This window comes from Dipodomys merriami, unplaced genomic scaffold, assembly GCF_024711535.1.
Source record: "Dipodomys merriami isolate MVZ:Mamm:240054 unplaced genomic scaffold, mDipMer1.0.p SCAF_5, whole genome shotgun sequence".
Classification (NCBI taxonomy): Eukaryota; Metazoa; Chordata; class Mammalia; order Rodentia; family Heteromyidae; genus Dipodomys; species Dipodomys merriami.
Window position 1 is genome coordinate 26,583,495 of NW_027206068.1, and position 15,615 is coordinate 26,599,109.

Consider the following 15,615-nt stretch of genomic DNA (forward strand, 5'->3'; position numbering starts at 1 on the left):
TCGTGTTTTCTCTCATTAATGGAAGCTAGGGAGAGACAAAACACCAAGATCATCTAAGTAAAGGGGGAACTAATGCAGAGGTGGAAAAGGAAGAGAAGTAGAGGAGGGAATAAGAATAATAGAAGGGATGAATGTGATCAAAGTAGTAGTACATTGTTGTAGGTATGGAAATGTCATGATGAAATCCCTTACTATGTACAATGTAATACACACCAGGTTTATAAAAAATAAACCTTCCAAAATGCTCCTTTGTACTCACTGCAAAAATACATACTTACAGAATATATACAGCATTATTTTATTGGTTTGCATAAGAAAAGATACAGTGCAAGAATTCTGACAACAAAGCCTGCTTCTCTGTTGTACCCGGTTTGTGAGCCAAGTGATACCTTCATTTCCTTCTGATCCCAGGTTCCTTCCTCCCATTTTTCCACACACCGAGTTCCTGTTTCTTTTCCAAGGAGCCCTTGGAGCTGAGACAAGGAAAAAAGAGTCTGTGTTCAATGATTTATTTCATGGAATAAAACTTGACATAGATACTAACAAGATGACTATCTTCTCACCTGATCATTAGCCAGGGAGTTCAAACCTAGGGAAAGGTGTCACACAGGGCTACCTTTACTATGAACCAGAAGGGCAGGGACACAATTCACAATGTAATAGGCACCCTGATGCATTGTCTAAAGAAAAAGGAGAAAAGCTGGCCCATCTGAATGACCAGATCCTTTGAAAAGTCAGCAATTTGCTGGTAATGACCATGTTGCTTTGATATTGATCACATTAATGATCATATAGTCTTCAGGAGGGAAGACATTACTTCTGAAAAAGAGTCAAAGCTTTGCCACACATTTATACTGCCCAAAGACAACTTAGCATTTTACAGAGTAATGAGAGACTTCAAGGAACAAGTGCTTTCTGCATTCAAAAGCCTGCTATCGCTTTGGGAGACAGCTTAACCACCTCCAATTTTTCATTGAATCTCTGGATCCTATTCTGACCTCTAGAACAATATTAAATAAATGTAATCCTTACATAAGATCTGAGTCAACTTTTCACACAAAAAATGCTCTATTAAATCTGGGAAATCCTGTATCTAAGTATAACAGAGCAAGACTCAAAGGCAGCTTAATTTTACTTAAATACTGTCCTTTCTGATTTTAAAGATGTCAGCTTTCTCTTTGTCACTGGCAAATTTTTGTTTTTTGGTTTTTGTTTTTGTTTTTTTTTGGTCGTGGGGCCTGAACTCTGGGCCTGGGCGCTGTCCCTCAGCTCTTCAGCTCAAGGCTAGCGCTCTACCACTTGAGCCACAGTGCCACTCCTGGCTTTTTTCTTTTTTTTTTTGCTGAGGAATCAAACCCAGGGCCTCAGGCATGCAAGGCAAGTGCTCTACCACTGAGCCAACTTCCCAGCCCCTTGTCACTGGCAAATTTTTAACAATGCTCCTGCCATTGCTTATTATGAAGTTCTCTGGATTGCCACCCTTAGAATCTCCTTTTCTTTTTAGAATCCTACTCTCTCTGGAAATGAGGATCAAGATCCTCCTTAGATTTTATATGATATATTTGCCAAACTGAAGATCCAAGGAATCTAGTCATAATTTTGCCCCTTCTTCCTTACAAAATTTAATGTGAGCCTTGCTTATCTTTACCTGTTATTTTAGTCCCATTGCATTTGTGTTTAAGGCAGTGAAGTCTTGAAATTTGGGTGTCGTGCTTTTTCCTTACATATGGAACATTGATTGTATTTGCCATGCCTACAATAGGCTTGCAGCAATCTGTATATATAACATGCAAGCTGAAGAACACATAACCCTTGGCAAGCCAAAATAATGGGCTCTGTCTTTTTGATGAAGTGCATATTTCCCTCTAAGAAACAAAATCTTTAGTCAAGCATCTGAACAAAATGATGCTTTATTAAAGAAATGTCATCTGGTTAGCTTTAGAATGCTAAAAGATTCTTCATGGTTCTGTGTAGGCTGTTGTCCCAGGTCGTTTTCACTTGATTTTGTGAATGGGGAGAGAGGAATCCTGGCTTGTTCTGATCTGCTTTTTGCCATGCTTACTATCCCTTAGCTATGTAAACAGTTCTGATAGCCTGTGGCTTCAGCTAGTGTGACTGGTCAACAGGAGGCTGATTACTGCCAACTCATGAATGCTTTAGAGCTTGTCTGACTGCCTCCAGGGGCTTAGGCTAGACAAATCTTCCCTTTAGTTTTTAGGCTAGACAAATCTTCCCTTTAGTCTTTATGTCTTGGGTTACCTCTATCCTCCTCTTCTTCACAGCCTGTCTTTCCTTCCTCATGACATTTAATGTTATCATTGATTATTTTCATCTCAGTTACTTCAACCCCAATGAAACAGAGCTTTGAAATATTTGCTCACAGTCTCTCTCTCTCTCCTCCTTCTCTCTCTCCTCTCTCTCTCTCTCTCTCTCTCTCTCTCTCTCTCTCTCTCTCTCTCTCTCTCTCTCTCTCTCTCTCTCTCTCTCTCTCTCTCTCTCTCTCTCTCTCTCTCTCTCTCTCTCTCTCACACACACACACACACACACACACACACACCAAAATAGCCAGGAGACTTCAGAGGGAGAACTAGAGTAACCCACAGGCCAATTTAGTTTATGTGTTTTCTTCAGAGTCGTCAGATGTTTGGTCCTGGACTTCTATTTTCTTCCCTTAGTAGTCAGTTGCAATTTATAGAGGGTCAATACATTTTGCAGAAGATGGGACATAGAGTCATGGCACATATTTCTGATTACTTTTCCTGCCCCACTCCACCTCATATTCCCTGTAGTCCAATCAACTCACAAGAGTTACAAGAATTAACTACCCCATTTTCCCTGGACAGGCAGAGCTGGTAGGATGGTTGAAACTTGCCTAGTCAAGATAATTCAATCTTGTCCAGCTTTTCAGTCTATTTCAGTTCCCTTTAATCCTGTTTAGATACTGCTCTTTTTTTTTTCTGGCTGTCTTCTCGAAACCTTTCTCTTCTTATGGTTGCTCACAGCACCTCCCTATTCTTCTTCCCCGTGGCAACCACCATTTTCCCCTCTGCTTCTCTTGTGTTGGACTATTTTATATACTTCATAGAAGTAGTGTCCTACAGATCTTTCGCATTATAATGTCTGTCACAAATGACAGGATGGTCTTCCTTTTTATAATCAGATAATATTATATTCCATGAATATGGCAAAACATTCTTTTATCTACTGATGTCTATCCATTAAAGGACATTTCAGTTGTTTCCACATCTTGGCTAATGTGAATAATTCTGTAATGAACATGAGAGTGGAAGTACCCTTTGAAACACTTATTTCAATTCTTTTGCATAAATACCAAGAATGAGGCTCTTACATGTAAAAGAAAAAAAAGTTAACTTGGACCCTTATCTGACACCACATACAAAAATCAACTCCAAATGGATTAAAAACTGCAACATAAGATCTGTTACTGTAAAACACCTAGCAGAAAACATAGGGGGAAATCTCTATATTGATTTTGGTAATGATTGCATGAAGAAGTGGTACTGTATCAAATGCAAAAGCTTCTGCCCATCAAAGGAAACAGTGACAGACTGAAAGGGAGGTGAAGAGTGTTTGCAAATACATCAGCTCTTTCTTACTGTCCCTCCAACCTCTGAGGTGTCATCTTGTGATGGGCCTTCATCACTGGATAGACCTTTGCAGGAATTCCTTCAAGCCCTTTGATTTACCTTGGACGTGTCAATCCATTGTAGTCTTCTATCACATCCAGAGTGTCAGGAACAGCAGGAGACAGTGAGTTTCATGGAGCATCCATGATAAATTGCTATCAACTGTGCAGGTTAATAATAGAAATTTGGGTTTCCCCCACCCCGCAATTCCAGAGTCTAGAGTTCCAATATCAAGATGCTAGTCTCTATGAAAGGTGATGTACCACATCTCTCCCCTAGCTTCTAGTGCTTACCAGCAACCTTCTCATTCTGTAACTCATACTTCTACCTGCCTCTGTCATTGCATGATGTTCTTATCTACCTCTAAATAAGACAGATTCCACAAAATGATGTTACCTTTTGGAAGAGCATAGTTCAACCTTGGAGCGCTGAAAGGCACACTCAAACGTTCCCTGACCCTTTTTGAATCAGCCTGAGATTTGTGGAAATTGCATCACTTAGCTCCATCCTATCTTCAGGAGAGGTGGTCTCATCCTCCAGACTATCTTTCATAATGCATTCATTGGCTTCTCTTATGCATATTGAAAGAATTCTAGTCTCCTTAATGGCAGATAGAAACCACTCTCATCTTGCCTTCTTCAGAAAGGCACTCGAGTAAAGTTTTGTGCTCCCATCTCTTAATTTTGCACTTCATAAGCCACACTGAAAATGGTAATTCATTGTGCATTTTCAAACATGCATATATTACATTTCAATCAGATTCACCACACATTACCTTCTCTTATCTCCTCTTACATCTCCCAGTCCTATCCTCTATTAATCTCCCTTCTATTTTCATGTCATCTTTTATTTATGAGAAGAAAATATACTTATCCATCTGAATATGATTTATTTGCTTAACATGATGATCTCCAGTTCCATCCATTTTAATACAAATGCCATAATTTCATTTTTATTTGAGACTAGATGGACAGATGGATTGATTTCTTTTGAAACCAAGAGGTCCTAGGCTCATCTTACTCTTTTCCTGTCCAAACCCAGAATCAGCTATGTTCCAAAAAAAAGTGCTGATAACATTGGACAATAATATTTAGATAATCAAGATTTAGGTATAAGATGTGCATTGGAGTATCATTCTAAACATATGTCTTCATAAATATATCTATATATTTTTGGATTTACCTTAATCTATATTAAAAGTTGTAAGTTCAGGGCTGGGAAGGTGGCTCAGTGGTAGAGTGCTTGCCTTGCATGCATGAAACCCTGGGTTAGATTCCTCAGCACCACATAAGAAAAAAGAAAAAAGCCAGAAGTGGCGCTGTGGCTCAAGTGGTAGAGCGCTAGCCTTGAGCTGAAGAGCTGAGGGACAGCGCCCAGGCCCAGAGTTCAGGCCCCACGACCTGACCCAAAAAAAAAAGTTGTAAGTTCAGCTGGGCACAAGTGGCTCATGCTTATAATCTTATCTTCTCATGAGGCTGAAATCCAAAGATCACAGTTCAAAGCCAGCTGGGGCAGGAAAATCTATGAGACACTTATATCCAATTAATCACCAGAAAACCAGAAGTGGAGCTGTGGCTGAAGTGGAAGAGCACTAGGCTTGATCTTAGCTTAGGCACCCAGGACTTTTGTTCAAGTACCAGTATTCTCACCAAAATCAAAAACAGAAAGCCATGAGATCATATTGGAAATTTGTTATGTTTCTAATACATTCAGGGATTTCCCTCTTCTTGTACTTTTATTCTTTCTTTTTTCCTTCTTTTCCTCCCTCATTTCCTCCCTCCTTTCTTCCTCCTCCCCCTTTTTCCTTTTATCTCTTCATCCATCTCTTCTTTCTCCTCCCCTTTCTGATAGTTCTTGCCTCTTGAGAGGTCTTGCTTCCCTTTCTAGGCTCGGTCCCTGGAATCAAATATTTCTTTTGAAATTCTCTTTTCCCTAACATCAATTGCAGTCTTCCTGTTAGCAAGACACTTATGCAAGCTATGCTTTCCAAGTTGTTCTTTCCAGTACTTCAAACTAAGCCATTTAACTACTAGTTCTCCCTTTAACTTTTTCCTAACACTTGGTCTATCAATTCCCACCCTCTGTGGTCCTGATTCATTTTACTTTCTGCTGCCTTTTCATCTATCCCTTCTGCCCATTAGACAGGTTCTATCTCTATTTTCCATCCATCTATTCATTCATCCATCCATCCACTCATGTATGTATGTTTCAGAAGACGTAAGGACTGCAGCTCTATATTACCTGTTGGAAGGTTACTTGGGCTCAGTTTTTCTTATGGAAACCATAAGGACAGTGTCATGGATGAAGTCTCAGAAATTCCCTAAGTATAAAATTTCTTTAGCCAAGAGTTCCTAGCTATAACTCCCCAGAGGGTAGTCCTATTTTTTTAAAGCATTTAAGAACAAAGATTGTGGCAAGCCTGCAGTAACAGAAACTGGATTCTTTTCAAAGAGTTTGCATTTTAAGAGCCTAAGAAATAAATACACTTTTTTAAATGGAAGAAGCATCGGCCATCTTCAGTTCATGCGTGTCAGAGGTGGGGGAAATCTGCCACTCACATACACTGGTGCCGAAGTTGTCCAGTTCTCCCACAGGGAAACCCTGCTTGGGAAAACCTGCACAGCACAGTGTGCTGTGGCACAATGTGGTGAGCCAGGGAGGCAGCTTCTGTATGAGGCAAATTCTTATTTTTTGTGTGCATGGTCTTAAATAAAATCACACATAATATATATATATATATATATATATATATATATATATATATATATATATATATATATATATGTTTCCTAGGTACTAAGCAAATGGGACCAGATTTCATTTTTCCAACGGGTCTTGCATCAGGGAAGACCATATGTAAAGTATGGTGTGTAAGGCAGAGAAAAAATGATGACTTAAAAAGACCACATCAAAAAAATAATAAATAAATAAAAAGACCACCTCATAGAAAGGGCTCTGGTTGGGGGCAGGAAGAGTGGGGAAAGAAATATTGGTATTAGCATGAGTGAAAAGCTATGGCAAGAAGAATGAGATGAGGAAAAGACCCTTAAAGGGGAAGCATTAAAAGGCTCAGGCTGTTTACTAACAAAGCTCTCAATATTTGTGTAAAAAGCCCTAATATAAATATTGAAATCCGGGCTGGGAAAGTGCCTCAGCGGTAGAGTGTTTGCCTTGCGTGCAGGAGGCCCTGAGTTCAATTCCTCAGCACCACATAAGCAGAAAAAGCTGGAAGTGGCGTTGTGGCTCAAGTGGTAGAGTGCTAGCCTTGAGTTGAAGAACTGGGGGACAGTGCCCAGGCCCAGAGTTCAGGCTCCAGGACTGGCAATAACTAACTAACTAAATAAATAAAATAGTGTTATTAAAAATAAATAAATACTGAAATAATTTTTCAAGATTTCTTTTTTGCTTGGACTGGTGATGTGTGTGTGTGTGTGTGTGTGTGTGTGTGTGTGTGGTGTGTATACTCATATATATATATGGTGTTTCATATATATATATATATATATATACAAACTCCCACTTACTTTCATTTTAATTAGTATATACTAGTTATAAAGTGAGGAAAACCATTTCCATTCTTGCAAGTAAATGTATTTTGATAATTTCATCCTCTCTATCTCCCTTTCTTACCCACCTTATCTCCCCTTCTACATCATTAGCAGTCCTCTTCTATTTTCATGACACATTTTATTTTCTCTAGTTCCCACAATAATATGAAACATGTGATACATGTCTTTGTGAAACTGGCTTACTTCCTTTAAAATAATTATCTTCAGTAACATTCATTTTCCTGAAAATGCCATAATTCCCATAATTCCATTCTTCTTTGTGGCTAAATAATACTTGTGTGTGTGTGTTTGTGTGTGTGTGTGACATTGTCATTACCCTTTCATTTATCTGGTTAGTACCTAGGATGATTCCATAACTTGACTACTATGAATACATCAGAAATATACATGGATATGATGTATATGCAAGTATATCTTTAAAGTAAGCTGACTGATTCTTTTGAGTCTATATCCAGAAATGGTTGTTCATAAGGTAGTTCTATTTTTTTTTGAGGAATTGCCATATTGATTTCTCTCCTGGCTGAACTAATTTATATTCCTAGCAGTATTGTATGAAGGTTGCTTTTTCTCTGCATGCTCACCAGCATTTATTTGTTTTCTTCATGATAACCATTGTGACTAGGATGAGATTTTTATTTTGGGGGTGGTTGGTAGTATTGGAGTTTCAACTTGGTGCTTTGTGTTGCTAGGCATGTACTCTACCACTTGAGCCATGCCTCCAGCCCTTTTTTGTTTGTTACTACTCAAGTAGGGTTTTGAAGGGCCTCCCAAGATCATCCTGGACCCTGATACTGAACATATGCCTCCTGTGTAGCTGGAATGACGAGCCTGCAACGCCACACCAAACTTTTGTGTTTATATGGGGTATTGCTAACCTTTTTGCCCCAAAGACCATCAAATCACATTTCTCCTGACCTCTGCTTCTCTTATAACTGGGAGTACAGATGTGAGTCACCATGCTTAGTTCCTCAACATAATTTTAATATACATTTTCCTGATTTTGAATATGTTGAACATTTTTTCAAATACTTATTGGCCATTTATACTTTCTCATTTGAATAATATCTCTGCCATTGACCCATTTATTGATTAGATTATTTTTCAGTCTCTAATATCTTGAGTTTATTTATTAATTCCCTATCTGATGACTAGCTGGCAAAGACTTTTTCCCATTCTATAGACTGTCTCTTTACTCTGTCAATAATTGCTCTCACTGTATATGGTTTTTAATTTAATGCAATTATGTTTTTCAATTCTTCCCATGATTTTCTGAGCAAATGAAGTCCTGTTCAGAAAGCCGTTGTCTTTTTTTTAAGCCATTGTCTTTACCTGTTGAATGTTTCCAGTGTTTTCCTCTAGTAATTTCAAGGTTTCCAGTCTTTCATTAAGGCCTTTGATCCATTTTTTAGTTGACAGTGTGAGAGATATGTATCTATTTTCAGTTTTCCACATATAGATAGGCAGTTATCCCAATACAATTTGTTAAAGAGGCTGTTTATTTTCCATGTTTATTTTTGGTAGTTTTGTCAAGAATCAGATGGCTTTTGCTATGTGGGGATGTTCTAGAGGACCATCTACTCTATTCCACTGATATGTGCCTATTTCTGTGCCAGTACCATGTTGTTTTTGTTACTATGCTTCTGTAGTAAAGTTTGAAGTCAGATGTTGATTCCTCTAGCATTGCGTTTTTTGCAGCATTTCTTTGGGTACTTAGGGTGTTTGTGTTTTCACATTAATTTTAGAATTGTTTTAGTTGTATGAAGAATATCATTGGAAGTATGATGGAGATTCCATTGAATCTGTAGAAAATATGAGCTATTTCACAATATTAATTCTGGCAATCCATGAACATGGGAACTCTTTCTATCTTCTAATATGTCCTATAAATAGCAGTGTAACAGTGAATTGTGCCTCTGGAATGCACCTCTGGTTATCACTAGACATGGCAGGGAAGGGGGATGCTTGCTCAATAAGCTCAAATGTCCTCCAGTGTTAGTTCCACTGGAGTCTCATGAAAAAAACTGTGGGGTACAGGAAGATAGGAGTGGATGAGAAGTCTCAGAAGATCTTATTCTCCCTCCCCCGACCATGCATTAGCAGACAATAGAACTCTCTGAAACACACCTCCCATATGAGGACAAGAGGAAAGGCCATCTTGTTCTTTCGGTGGTAATATAATAAATGGCGCAGCACAGGATCACGAGAGTGCTCACCGCCTGTCCAGTTTTTCCCATAGTGTTCCAGCATCCTCACATTTGGGTGAAATAATTCTTACGTGAGGAATTCTGCTCATGGGCTGTGAGCAGAGTTGGCATGGCTGGCTTCTTAAACTGGGAGGTTAAAAGTCATGTTTATTTCATACTTATTTTACCATTTTACCTGAAATAATCTCTTAAGGCTATGTGTCCCAAATGGTGTGGCTCTCAAGTAGAGGAGAGATATTACTCCATCTTCTGTGGTTGATGTGAGAGAAGAACCTTGTGTGTGAACCTCCTGAGGTCTCCACAGTTGCAGCCTCATTTACTTGACCAGAACTTGTTGCCTGTGGATATGGCATAGCAATAGTCGTGTTTGCATAGCAAGGCCTTTACTGGATGGACGGCAGTGGAGACACATGCTGGAGATTAAACTGTTGACCATCAACCGGCTGCAGTTACAAAGCACTTTCCAAAGTTTCCATCTGTGAGCCCTTGGGGAAGGAAGTTAGGCATCTGCATAGCACTCAGCAATTCTGGAGGAAGATACTGATACTAGTAAACAGAAGGGGAGGAAAAACAACCTAGATTGGGCATTCCCAATCTAAACCCCAAATCCAAATTGCCTGCAAAATGGAATCTTTTGGGTTAACAACATGAAACCCAAGTGAAAAAATTCCACACCCTGACCTCAAAACACAGGTAGCCTGAAAATACTGTATAAAATTATTCCAGTGTGCATGAAACAGCAGTGATTTCATGTCGATAGATAGATAGATAGATAGATAGATAGATAGATAGATAGATAGATAGATAGATACACACACACATACACACACACACACACACACACACACACACACACACACACACACCAAACTCTGAAATACTTACTTCTGGTCCCAAGCATTTCAAAGCATTAAGCACACTTAGCCCATATCATGTATTGGCTGCCTTGGGTTAAATGATACAAGTGATGAGCTCTGGATAGAAATGGCAGGCAAAAAAGAAAAGGAACTGAGTTCCTTCCAGACTACAACAGTAAATAATATGACTGAAAAGATGCTGGGAAACAGGCATGATGGCAATGCCTATAATCCTGGCTACCCGGGAACCTGGAGAGCCGTGTGTAGGTAAGAGGATCATGGTCTGAGGATTGCCCTGGGCAAAACCCTAAATTCTATCTCAAAATAACTAAAGAAAAAAAAGATTTGGGCCTGTCGGGATTGAGAAAGGAGACTCCACGTGATTATTCAGGCAGAAGAGTTTAGTAGGGAGAGGCTTACCGTCAGCCTGCAGAGAGTGCAGGGGTCGGGGTGGGGAGGAAACTAATGATGGATAATGATGGAGATTGATTATATAGGGAGAGGATTGGGAGGAGATCTGGCAGCAGTGAAGACCTCAGTGCCTGGGGGAACCTCTCACTGCCAATCCAAGTGCCCCAGTGACCTGGGTTACAAGTGCTGGGCCAGGACTTTTAGGGAGAAACACGTGCATGGAGGGAAAACAAAGGGGGAAGGGACCATGTTTCCCTGGGTAGATCTAACAGGAACCTGGCTCAAGTGGTAGAGTATCTGTCTGGCAATTGTGAGACCCTATGCTTAAACTTCAGTACTGCAATAAATAAATAAATAAATAAATAAATAAATAAATAAATAAATAAATAAATAAATAAATAAATAAATAAAACTTTCAATTAAGAGTGTAGAGAGATGTAGGAGGACTTTGTTCTCACACTAATAAGAAAAATCTGGGCAATTGACAAAATCATAATTTTTTTTGGACTCATCAAAAACTGAGATCACAAAACAAGCATGTAAACTGCATTCCATAGAACCACTTCCCCCTGGAAGAGATGGGACACTTGAGCTGTTCCACCTTAGGCAGAGCCAGACAGGACCAGGTGGCCAGCACAAAAACAAGCAACAACATTGCAATCCACTAAAAGGTCAATGAATTCTTAAAGCCCAGGGCAAGAAAGCATAATCATTTAAAAACAACCCTAGGAGACCAGATGCCATTCATTCTCAGTGGCAAACTCTTTTCCAAGGACTTCTACCAGAAAAGCAAGCTTTCTTACAGAGAATCAAACAAAAAAGCTGGGTTTAAAGCAGGGCACTGGTGTCTCACACCTGCATACTCAGGAGGCTAAGATTCAGAGGATCATGTTTCCAAACCAACACAGGCGAAAAAGCCTAAGAGATTCCATCTTCAAAGTAACTAGCAAAAACTAGACTGGTGGTGTGTCTCAAGTGGTAGAGCACCAGTGGAGTAAATAATCTGACCAAATACTAGGCCTTAAATTCAAATCCTAGTACCAGAAGAAATAAACAAAACAAAACTCATAAATGACTGTCCTGTGTTCACAGCCATAGAAAAATCAATGCTTAAAACACCAATTCAGCATCTCACCAGGTAAGTCTTATTATGTTTTAGGTACAAATCATTTTCTCAATGAATCAATTCATTAATGTTTTAAGATTGTCTTTGGCTTTGTAGTTTATCTATAGTAAATATTTGACAAATAACATGTATGAACAGAAGCACCTCCATTTTAGTGTTGGCTCTGGAGGTTGTTGTTTTTTTTTCTTTTTTAATAAAGTTTTCAAGTTTGGAGAGGATTCAAGGATTCAGACTCGAACCATTTAGTGCTTTTAAGCAGGTAGGGCCATGTAAAGAGAATATTAAAGCATCAGCGATGAGATGACACATGGAATTGTCCTGTGCTGAGGGAACCACACAAAGTCTGCTGCCCCTTCAAGCCTCTGCTTGGCCTGTTTGAATCCAAAAACTTGGAGAACAGAGAAAGATAGCTAGTTTTCCACACTGGAAGTTTTTCCCTTCCACGTTCTAAAATATGGGTTGTTTGTATTCATAAGTGCATTCTTAGTACAGGATTTTGGAAAAATCAAAGTGACATAAAACCCATAATCTCATCGCCTGAGTAAAACCACTATCTTTCTAGGCTTTTCTTTCCTGTTGTGAGTACTATTTTCTCTAGATTAGTTCCATGCGTTACATACTTCATTATACCTCAAAATTCTGACTTTTAGGTAATTAAATAGGTAGGTTTAATTACGTAGCCAGTAAAGAGAACGTCAAGGCTATTCAGGTAGAAAGAGAAGTTTATTTTATCAAACTGCTTGCCCCAACGGAGGTACAAGGTGGAGAGCACATGGCTGAAAAGGAGTGGACTTAGGGGAGACCTAGGTTTAAGTAGGGAAGGGGAGGGGAGAAGGTGCAGCCAGGTGAAGAAAGGTGTGGCCACACAGGATGCGGATGTGACCTCAGGGCCTGAGACCCTTCTCCCCTCCGCTGACCTCAGGTGGGAAGTGTGACCTCCAGGTGTGCCAGTTACCTAGGTGACAAAGGTACTGGGCAGAGACAGCGAGAGGAGGGAGGAGTCTGCCTGCCTTCCTTGGGAGAACCTTACTCTGGCGCTACATAAAACTATCGTCTATCATCATCTCTGTTTCAGTTGCATTGCCTATGATGAGAATACCTTAGACTTTAAATAGAAATCTGGTCCAGTGGATACCAAATCCAGAAAGCCAAATGATGACAATTCTTAAACATTTTAAACACTTTCGATTTTAATTTGTGCTTTAAGCATTTTCAAAATCCAAATAGAAAGTACTTTTTTGTTTTGACAGTGGTAGGATTAGAATTCAGGGCCTTTTACTTGCCAGGCAAGTACTCTACCACTTGAGTCTTGTTCTCAGCCCTTTTTGTACTAGCTGTTTTTCAGGCAGGGTATTGTATTTTTTGCTACGCTTGGCTTGGACTACAATCCTCCTATCTATGACCAGAATTACAGATGTGTGCACCATACCCAGCTTTTTGTTTAATATTGGTCTTGATAACTGTTTGCCTGGGCTGACCTGTAACCATGATCCTCCTGAAGAGGTAGAATTATAGGTATGAGCCCCCATATCTGGCCCTAGGAACTGCTTTTTACCAGAGTTTTACTTTATTTTTATTATACTTTATTTTAATAAAGTTGTATTTTAAATGAAATTCTCTAAACAGTTATCCTATAACTCCCAGAAATTATACTTCACATGACTTAAGAAAATATATTTTTAGAACTGTTTAAAAACTAGGTCACTACCAACTTAAGCTACAGACTATTCTAAGCACAGTGACATCAAAGAGTCTACTCTAAAAAATATAGTTTAGAAAAGCAAAAATACATCTATTGGCAAAGGAATTGATGCTGGAAGACTTAGAAATCAACTGAGTATTTTTTGAAGTCTATGTTTTTCAAACCTAAGACCCTATTAAGGGTCAAGTCTTTGGGATCTGAGCATTGTCTCTTGATATTTCCTGCAAACATACACAGCATCTTCATTTCTCAACATTAACAAAGTTGGTCATTTCTACTTGATGAATTGAAAACTAGATAGATAGATAGATAGATAGATAGATAGATAGATAGATAGATAGATAGATAGATAGATAGATAGATAGATAGATAGATAGATAGATAGATAGATAGATAGATAGATGTAGAGATATATTCCAAGCCTATTATCAGACCACAATGATCAGGGTATTAGGAGGGCTATCTTTTTGTTGTGTTTTAATGTCTCCAGTGAGTCTGACAAAACCTGTGAGTCAGTGAATAACCTTGACACTGAAGGACACTTTGGCTTTGCTTATTTATAGAATTTAGAAAAAATACACTCAGCATTTGCATTATAAGAGAGAACAGCTTTTGTGAAAAGAACACCACAATGTTCTTAACAACAGAGCTAGAGCTTCCCCCAGTAAATCATATATAACAAAACTCTCTTACGTTTGTAGATGTTTCTGAAAAAGAATCTGAAAGTCAAGTGTTCGAAGGTCAAACCATAGGCTTCTAGAAGGCTTTGCTTCCAGAAAGCTCAAAATGTAATAAAATCCAGAAGTGAAGATTAAAGACCTAATTTTTTGCTAGTAAATACAATGTGTGCATGAGTGTTTTAATTCATCAAATACAAAAACCATTAAAGATGGATAATTAAAACAGATGTTTTGGAATAATTTCTAACCTTGACTGCCCAGTTAATTCATCCTGGAGAACATTTGAAAACTGGAGGAATTTCTGCTAGCAATTCTTTTTTCTTTTTTAACATTCATTATACAGAAAGGAAGTTCATTATTACATTTCTACATGTGTTTACAATATGTTCCCATCAATCTCACCCTTTCAGCAGATAGAAGTTCTATTTAGTGGTATCAAAACAATTTTCTGAAAATTGTTCACCAGATAAAAGGTTGGGGACATGGCTCAGGAGTTAGAACGACTGCCTAGCAAACTCAAGTTTCTGAGTTCAAACCCCAGGACTGAAGAGGAAGAAAAAAAGGTAAGGGAAGTGGGGGAGTGGAGGAGGAAAAAAAAAGGAGGAGAGGAAAAGGGGGGGAAGGGAAGGTTAGATGCCAGCTATCTCCTTGTAGAGGGATCTTTACTATCTTGTGCTCATCTTCTTGTATTTGTTTAATGTCTATGTATGCTTGTACAAGCACCTTAATTCTTCTGTCAATACATCTTGCTCTTGATGTATTTCCAGATGTCATCTGGAGTACCTGTAGTCTCTGGCTGGGTCTTTTCTTCTGCAGTTAAATTCTCAGTCAAACATTTGAGCATCTGACTGAAAGCAGAGGTTACTTGCCCTCAGCGTCCTTAGAGCATCTTTACAGAGATGTCCAAAGGCAGAGGTTACTGGCTTTCAGCATCCCTAACCCAATTATCACTGATATTGGCTCGTTCATTTTGCTATCATCTATTCATTTTTTTCACAAGATCTTTCTCTTACGGTAAGAGCAAAATGTGGTAGATATCTGAATAATTGGATAACAACACATGAGTGATGTTTGCCAGAAACAGAATGTTGGGAGACAGACAAGATCACCACAGAATCACTTAACGTTTGTTTGTTGGTTGGCATACAAATGTTCTCAGCCGTTGAGTTCAGAAGATCTCCTGTATAAAGGTGTACAGGGGAAAATGATACAAAAGGTATATGAAAGTTAAAGTTTCCCTAAAATATCTGAGGAATAGTCACTACTGATATCAATATTAGTCATTCCAGACATTATAGTATTAGCTCCTGGGTAAATACTTATATTAAAAATTATTTTTTCTTGGGAGAATGAAAATAGTAGGATTGTGGTTCAAGGCCAGCCCAGGCAGAAAAGCTCTTGTGACTTCAACCCACAGTT

General features: G+C 38.8%; 1 long non-coding RNA gene across 1 annotated transcript in view; it reads right to left on the minus strand.

Moving 5' to 3' along the window:
* Nucleotides 1–338: 338 nt before the first annotated feature.
* Nucleotides 339–15,615, minus strand: part of LOC138809580 (uncharacterized) — a 179,597-nt gene continuing 164,320 nt past the window's right edge. Inside the window, exon 3 of the long non-coding RNA XR_011366894.1 lies at nucleotides 339–473. This is a non-coding gene — a long non-coding RNA (uncharacterized lncRNA). The remainder of the gene's footprint in view (nucleotides 474–15,615) is intronic.